The sequence below is a fragment of the Artemia sp. Qi Xiang Cuo genome, chromosome 2 (genome assembly GCF_049724085.1).
Source record: "Artemia sp. Qi Xiang Cuo chromosome 2, ASM4972408v1, whole genome shotgun sequence".
NCBI classification, from domain to species: Eukaryota; Metazoa; Arthropoda; class Branchiopoda; order Anostraca; family Artemiidae; genus Artemia; species Artemia sp. Qi Xiang Cuo.
In genome coordinates, this window is record NC_142795.1 from 45,892,818 (window position 1) to 45,902,064 (window position 9,247).

Genomic DNA, 9,247 nt, shown 5'->3' on the forward strand with positions numbered 1-9,247 from the left:
ATACAAACGCGTGTGTGTGTGTGTGTGTGTGTTTGCGCGTATGTTTGTTAGTGTGCGTGTTTGTGTTTGTGTATTTGTTTGTGTTTTTTTGTTTTGTGTTTTGTGTGTTTTTTGGTTTTTTCTTTTTTTTGTTTGTTGTTTGTTGTTTTCTGTTTTTTGTGGGTTTTCGTTTGTTTGTTTGTTTGTGTGTGTGTGTGTGCGAGCGGGAGAGTGTGTGTGTATGTGTGTGTATGTGTGTATGTGTGTGTTTGTGAGTGTCTGTGTGTGTGTTTGTTTGTGTGTGTGTGTGTGTGTGTGTGCGTGTTTGTGCGTGTGTGTATGTTTGTGTGTGTGTGTGTGTGTGTGTGTGTGTGTGTGTGAGTGTGTGTGTGTGTGTGTGTGTGTGTGTGTGTTTGTTTGTGTCTGTGTGTGTGTGCGTTTGTGTGTGTTTGTTTGTGTTTGGGTTTTAGTGGTTGTTTTTTTTCGTGTGTGTGTGTGTTTGTGTGTGTGTTTATTTTTGTGTGTGTGTGTGTGCACACACACGTACACACAAACTAGGGGGGTGGGAGAAGACAAATTTAATTTTTTCTTTTGTTTTCGAGGGAAGAACTGGTTAATTTCTGAGGGTTCTGAATGATCTTTATCATGTTCAAAAGATCGCGAGTACATTACAATCAACATGAGAAGGAGACTGCATGTTTTCCTCCTAAGAAAAAGTCTTCAAAATTGTATACATAATGATCTTTGTATTCATCACTTTCTTGGTCTTTTTGGTGATGATGAATCTTCATTGAACTAGAATAAAACATGTTTTCATATACATTTATGTAACCCTCATCATCTATGTGAACGAAAGAAAATAGAATGCACAGAGAGAAAATAACATTTAGCGATATTAAAAAAGGTAGTAGTTGTAGTAGTAGTAGTAGTAGTAACAGTAGTAGTAGTAGTAGTAGCAATAGTAGTAGTGGTATTAGTAGTAATAGTAGTAGAAGTAGTAGTAGTAATAGAATAGTAGTATTAGTAGTAGTAGTAGTACTAGTAGTAGCAGTAGTATGAGTAGTATTAGTATTATTAATAGTAGTAGTAGTAGTAGTAGTAGTAATAGCAGTAATATTAGTAGTAGTAGTAGTAGTAGTTGTAGTTGTAGTAGTAGTAGTAGTAGTAGTAGTATTAGTATTAGTTGTAGTAGTAGTAGTTGTAATGTAGTAGTAATAACAGTAGTAGCAGTAATAGTAGTAGTAGTAGTAGCGGTAGTAGTAGTAGAAGTAGCAGTAGTAGTAGTAGTAGTAGTAGTAGTAGTATTAGTATTAGTTGTGGTATTAGTATTATTAGTAGTATTAGTAGTAGTAGTAGTAGTAGTAGTAGTAGTAGTAGTAGTAGTAGAAGTAGTAGCAGTAGTAGCAGTAGTAGTACGACCGATTAAAAATATTTTTAAAATGATCCAAACTTAAACCTAATAGAAATTACTGTTCTTGGTCTTTTTGGTGATGATGAATCTTCGTTAACCTAGAATAAAAAAAAATATGTTACCATTTATTATTTAACGTTTATGTTCCCCTCATCATCTATGTAAACGAAAGAAGATAGAATATATAGAGATAAAATAATATTTAACAATATTAAAAAAAAGTAGTAGTAGTAGTAGTAGTAATAGTAGTGTTAGTAGTAGCAGTAGAAGTAGTAGCAGTAGTAGTAGTAGTAGCAGTAGTAATAATAATAATATTAGTAATAGTAGTAGTAGTAGTAGTAGTAGTATTAGCAGTAGTAGTACTAGTAGGACCGAGTAAAAATTGTTAAAAAATAATTCAAAATTAAACCTAATAAAAATTGCTGTTCTTGGTCTTTTTGGTGATGAATATTCATTGACCTAGAATGAAAAAAATTACGTTACCATTAATTGTGTAACATTTATATTACTTCCTCATCCATCTAAACGAAAAAAAATAGAATGCATAGAGAGAAAAAGATATTTAACAATATTAAAAAGAATAGTAGTAGTAGTGGTAATAGTAGTAGTTTTACTAGCAGTAGTAGTGGTAGCAGTAGTAACAGTAGTAGTAGTAGTAGTAGTAGTGGTAGTGGTAGTAGTAGTAGTAGTAGCAGTAGTATTAGTACTAGTAGGAGTAGTAGTAGTATTAGTAGTAGTAGCAGTGGTAGTAGTAGTAGTAGTAGTGGAAGCTATAGTAGGAGTAGTAGTAGTAGTAGTAGTAGTACTAGTAGCACTGAGTAAAAATAGTTATAAAATAATTCAAAATTAAACCTAATAGAAATTACGGTCAATGCAAAAATGACACCCAAATCGAACAAAAATCAGAGGCAACGCTGTATCGTTGCCTATAGTAAGGGCCATACGGCTCCAATGTATTATGTTTTTTTTCCCCAGAGGCACTTCATATGGAATGGGTCGTCGTAGATACTTTAAAGGGGGCTCATTCGATTAGACATCGAGAGTTCTAGTGCCCTTTTTAATAGTCGAAGATGATTGGAGGGCAACTAGCGCCCCCCCCCACGCCCAGCATTCCCCCAAACACATCCAAACAAAATTTAGAGATAGCCATTTTTTTCGGCGTAGTTGATTTCCAGATAGAAAATATATTTTTGAGGAGGACACTCCCCCACAATCCTCAGGGAAAGGGTTTTAAGTTATGCCCGTGGGGCATATAAGGTTTTTTATAGAAGGCGTTGTCGTAGTCGTAGCAACTTCAAAACAGGCTCATGCGATTGGAAATTAAAGGGCTAGTGCCCTTTTTAATAGTCAAAAGTGATTGGAGTGCAACTAGCCCCCCCCCACGCCCATAATTTCCCCCAATACATCCAATTAAAATTTTGAGATAGCCATTTTGTTCAGCGTAGTTGATTTTCAGATAGAAAATGTATTTTTGAGGAGGACACTCCCCCACAAACCTCAGGGCAAGGGTTTTAAGTTATGCCATTAGGGTATATAAGGTTTTTATAGAAGGCGTTGTCGTAGAAACTTCAAAAAAGGCTCATTCGATTAGAAATTCAAAAAGCTAATGCCCTTTTTAATAGTCAAAAGTTATTGGAGGGCAACTAGCCCCCCCCCACGCCCATTATTCCCCCAAACACATCCAATCAAAATTTTGAGATAGTCATTTTGTTTAGCGTAGTTGATTTCCACATAGAAAGTATATTTTTGAGGAGGACACTCCCCCACAAACCTCAGGGCAAGGGTTTTAAGTTATGCCCTGGGGGAATATAAGGTTTTTATAGAAGGCGTTGTGGTACAAATATAGAAGGCCCGAAACAAATTGGCCCCGCCCCCCCGAAACAAATTCCTGCATATGTGCCTGGTCGTAGCAACTTTGAAACAGGCTCATTCGATTGGAAATTAAAGGGCTAGTGCCCTTTTTAATAGTCGAAAGTGATTGGAGTGGAACTATCCCCCCCCACAACCATCATTTCCCCAAACACATCCAATCAAAATTTTGAGATAGCCATTTTGTTCAGCGTAGTTGATTTCCAGATAGAAAACATATTTTTGAGGATATGCCCTGGGGGCATATAAGGTTTTTATAGAAGGCGTTGTCGTAGAAATTTCAAAAAAGGCTCGTTCAATTGGAAATTCAAAAAACTAGTGCCCTTTTTAATAGTCGAAAGTGATTGGAGGGTTACTAGCCCCCCCCACGCCCTAGCAAAGGCCATACGGCTCCAATGTTTTATTATTATTATTTTTTTCAAACAGGTACTTCATACAGAAGGGGTCATCGTAGAAACTTCAATGGGGGCTCATTCGATTGGAAATCGATAGTTCTAGTTACCTTTTTAATAGTCGAAAGTGATTGGTGGGCAACTTAGCCCCCCCCCCGCACCCATCATTTCCTCAAACACATCCAATCAAAATTTTGAGATAGCCAATTTGTTCAGCGTAGTTGATTTCCAGATAGAAAATATGTTTTTGAGGAGTGTACCATGAGTAAAATGCGATGTATTTAAAATACCAAAATAAAGTTCCTTCTTTCTAAAGATAATTCCGACTTCCTCCAATTAAGCTAAATCTAGTTTCAAAAATGAAAAGTCTTTAATCAGCAAAGAGAAAAAATTACAGTCAGTCTCAGAACGGCGCTAATCAAGCTTTAGATTTCGCTAAGATAGTGGTAATAAAAACGGTGCCACACACAATATTTCTAAGGAAGTTTAAACTATAAGAGCCGTGTGAACGTTTGAATCAGCAGAAATAATTAAAACAATTCATTGGACGAAGGGTACACATCCTCGGTCCACTCGCGCCAATGGTGAGCCAGTTCTTACAGCGCAGGACTGCAGAGCTATGTTTGATAGTGGGGTAGAAGTGCTTTTTAAAATGATTCGTAATGTAGATTCAGGACCATTCAGACAGAATTCTTATATTCTTCCATCGTTGTCACCGTTATTTGTCATTTGAAGTGACCCATTGCTGTGCACCTAAGTATGTAAGTTCAATAAATCTATTACCTTTTTTATCTGTGTTAATTTCATTTTATATGTCTGCATCTAGTCTAATAATAGGTAATTAGTTCGCATGTCTCGAAGGTAAACGCTCCCAGGGAATCGGATCTCCAGATAGCTCGAGGATTAAAAAAGCCAAATTTGTACGCATACCTATTCAACTTTCTCCCATTTACTTGAGAGTGGCACTAGCATAGTTGATACTTTCTCTCCAGCTAGAAGTGGTACTATTAGAGTATCTTTAAAGTGTAAGTTCGTAATTTAAGATATAATTTTAGACTTGACACGATCATCCTTCATTGCCGCTATCAGAACGGCCAGAAAGCTTTTTATTGCTACAAAGAAAAGTTCTATTGCTACAAAGAAATTTTCTATTGCTACAAATGGCACAGTCGAAAATTGGAGGAAAAATTGCGAACTAGTTACGCTATAAACTTTGTAATTCGAATTTAATTATTAGAGAGATACAGACATATAAGTAAAGTGATTAGGGCTATTTCCGATAAGCTACTACAGGGAAACCCTTTAAGATATCTCATAGGAGATAATAGCCTACCCCAAAATAGGTTAAGTAAAAAAAAAAAAAAAAAAATTTATTATGAGTTGATTCAATGCTTGTATACATATATACTATATTTTTATTTTCTATAAGTTTTAACTGGCGGAAGTTGGAAAAACTAAGTCGAGTTGACTAAATAAAAATTGTACATTGAAACACAAATGGCTTTGTCAAAGGTGGACGATAAATGGACTTTGCTTTTAGGAACTCTCCAATTAGAAAAACTTCGAGCAGCTTTGCCTGAACTTTGGCTATTAGAAATAAATTTGTATCCCCTCAAAGAGTTGGGTACAATAGAAAAAATGTAAGAAAAGGCTCAATAAAAAATTGTAAAATGAAAAAAAAAATAGTATTCAGTTTTTAACAAGTAGAAGCAAGTGTATAATTAGTAGTTTTTTTTAGTGTTAGTAATAAATGCAATGTAGTAGTGCCGTATATTAGGCTACTAAATAATAAAGTATTTGTACCGTGAATTGAAAGAATAAAATAAAAGATAATACGTAAAGAAAAACAAAATCTAGCTGGACCGATGAAACGTTGGTAGAAACAGAAGAATTTTAGGCATAATAGTAGCAAATGGGGTCCTAATTCAGCCTTACTACAGGTACAGGCTATAAACTTATTGTTCAAGGATAACACTGCTACTGTTGGGGTTCCACCCCTGTTTCTTTTCCTTTCAGATAAATGAACTATTTTCGTTTCTTTAATTACATTTGCTTATAGTATAACTTCAAAAAGACAGGTTAAATTCCCGTTACTAAGCGATAGTGGTTTTGCAATAGGTAAGCTGTGAAGCAAGGTTATTTTTATACTTCCTGGTTGGGAGTCATTGAAAGATAAATCTAAGAGGTAAAATTGGGTCTGAATGAGGAGGTAGCTGATTGGCTGGGCCAATTGACGGTCCACCCATACAAACAGTGCTGTACAAATTATTATTTTGTTTTAGTCTGCGTTCTGACCCCAGTCGGGGATATATATATATTTGTGGTATTTGTGACCCTTTTGGAAGAATACAAGTAAGGTATTTTGTACGGACTTTGTACTATTTTCTGTAACCCAGGCAGGGTAGGAATAGAGCTACAAGGCACCGTCATTATTATATTGACAGGGAGGGTTGTTACCTCCAAGGAGAGAGTAGAGATTTTCTAGCCATAACCCAAGGCGGGTACATTTGGCTTTAGAAAGTGGCCATTTGACCACTTGATCGCGTTACCATACCCTGGGACAGGGTATACTGTAAATAGGGTAGTACCAAACCCGATATTTGCAGAACCGTTGGGGTAAGAGCGGGAATCTCACTAACATTTGGGCCGACAAGGGGTTCTCCCCTTCGAGTAAGTGCAATAGCAATCTTTTTGCGTTATTCGAGTAAGTGGCAAAGCAATATTTTTGCGTCATTCGAGTAAGTGGCAAAGTAATCTTTTTGCGTTATTCGAGTAAGTGGCATAGCAATCTTTTTGCGTTATTCGAGTAAGTGGCATAGCAATCTTTTTGCGTTATTCGGGTAAGTGGCATAGCAATCTTTTTGTGTCATTCGAGTAAGTGGCATAGCAACCTTTTTTGCGTCATTCGAGTAAGTGGCATAGCAATCTTTTTTTGTCATTCGAGTAACTGGCATAGCAATCTTTTTGCGTGATTTTTTGCCTTTAAAAGTGGTGACCCCGCACATACACCCCAATAAGTGGTGCCAGCAGTAGCTAGCACTACGAACATTGGTGGCAGCGGCATAAGCACACATCCTAGGAAGCTTAGCAAAAGTCACCGAAGGAAGCAATAAAAGGGGGTTGTTACCCAGCTGTGACTGGAACTCTGCATAAGGCGAGAAATTCGGCGAAGGAGACCGTAAATCACAGAAAATGGAGGCATGGGGATAGGTCTTAAAAGGGTTTCCTTTACCTACACAGATGACCTTCATCTGAATGATGGTGCTAGAAAAAACATTCAAATTCTGAATTAGCTCCGCGAAATCAGTCACAAGAAATTCAAATTCGAATTTTTAACCATGGCTGCTTTAGAGCCATGTAGATGTAAAACAAGCCAGTGTTCATGCTTGTTTACAAAGAATAATTAAAAATACATGAATGTATTTTTTTTGGTCGAGTATCATTTGTATTGCTGGGGTCGACTCCCCTCGCACATGTTAGGTCCCCTAGTGGATAAATATCCGCGCTATTTGCGCTTATTAATTTTATGGGTTATTTGTAATGATGGCAAATATCAGACTTACTTTATTGCTTTTTTAATAAACAGATATCATTCAACACAATTAAGAAAGGTCGTCAAAAGTCTGTCTATTGTTCTTAAAAACTGCTTATTTGAAAATGTCAATTTTCTTTTTATGTTGTTCTATTTATTTAAGAGCGAGAGAGGATGAGCATATGTAGGTTTTATTTTTGTAGCTAGACATAAGAAATACCTTAGTACTTCAGTTTAATTAAATCTACGTTCAATGTTTTGTTACAACAAACATCCTTGATTGCTATACTGACGTATTTTCTGTAAAAAAAAAAAAAAAAAAAAAACTGTTTTGCTTTGCTCTGTTGGTATAATAGAACATATATAACATTTGTAAGCAACTCCCCCCCCCCCAATTAAATAAATTTTTTTGCGCACCTTAGACTAAATTAGTCTATGTTACTAAGGATTTGATTAAGTTTTAGATGTCTTATTTTTGTTATTGTTATTTATATGCCCTTTAAAAGGATAATAGAAAGGTTGGAGCAGAAAATAACCAAAGGTAGGAAGCTCGGGGTCTACTGAGGACGACAACTGGCGTTGGACCACGTCCTGTGGGAAGCCTGGGGAGGAACTCAAGGCTCATGACAGCTATTGGTTTAGAGGAGAGAAAGTTGTGGTTTTTTACTAATCGTTTAATTTCTACCAATAAGAAGACTGCAAGGTGATGACGGTGATATCTTTACTAATGGTCTTATACATGGATTAAGACGAGGCGAAATCTCCTCTCTACAATGGGCATAAGAGCTTTCTAAGATGTAGAATCCCTACAACCATAATAAAACTCATTAAGACAGGGCTCTTTGTGTATGTTTTGCAGTACTGCTTTGGTATCTACCCCTTTCTTAAGTTCATTTGTATGAAATTGCCTTCCACGAGAAGATTAAAAAAAAAATTTAAACTATGAAGAAAATTAATCAAAAGTAAATCAAATATGCCTAATTTGACTTAAAAATTCGATAATCTGACACTATTCATAGCTAGAGCTTGATCTGAATCGTGTTTTGCTCTGATTTTTAGGTTTTTAGTGTTTAATCTTCCTTTTTTTACTTGCTGTTTTGTTCGTTTTTCTTGCTTAAAATAACAGTCAAATTCTTATTTAATTATTCTAGTAATCAATCCGTACCCAATTTTTACTTTAATTATTTATTAAAATATAATTTCTCAATAAGTTATTAATTAAAATTCAATTATCTCAATTAAACTAATTAGAACCTGATAATTTATTTAAGTTAGACTAAGGTTTATGTTTAACTTGAAAAGATTGTGCTTCATTTAGTGAGAAACGTTTATTTTTGTCAATTTTTTCCTGTTTCTCCCTTTTTTTTAGTTTATGCGAAATTTATTTGAGCAACATGCATATTAAATTATCCAATTCTGATATAGTGACTACTAAAGAGATTTCCTCTTGAAGCCTATATTTCTTCACCCCCATTATACCCGTACAAATTTCAGCCAGTTTTCAGTATATTTCGATAGAGCGAATTTGTTTTTATTAGCTGAAGTAAACACGACTAGGTCGGAGTGTCGGGTATTTTGAAAGGAAGTTTAGTTTTTAAACTATGCAATTCAGTAGGCTATACCCTTCTATCTGGCAGCTTTATAAAATCAAAAAAAAAACTACCAGTACAGAAGCGTCTAATTAGGAGCTCATCCTGTTCATATTTATGAACACTATCATTATTCTCTGTTCCAAGAGAAACAGTTGGAACTTTGGCTTCTTATAATACTACAGAAAGAATAGACTCAAGTTACGAAACAGAATTACTGTTGAAAAATGTGGGTGCGATAATCATAACACATAGGTGTCGACTCGTAAATAAAGATTCAGCTGTCCAAAGGCCTTTAATTACCGCAAGCACAAAGGTAATAAGTCCCAAAGTAACTAACTGCAGGGCAATCAACCTGTCATACACTATTCCCAATACAGAAAATGAAGACACGAAAACCTCTATATGGTCAGAAATAGAGAATATTGAAAGGGATATAAGGCTTAAAAATATAAGAAAAGTATTAGATTCACAG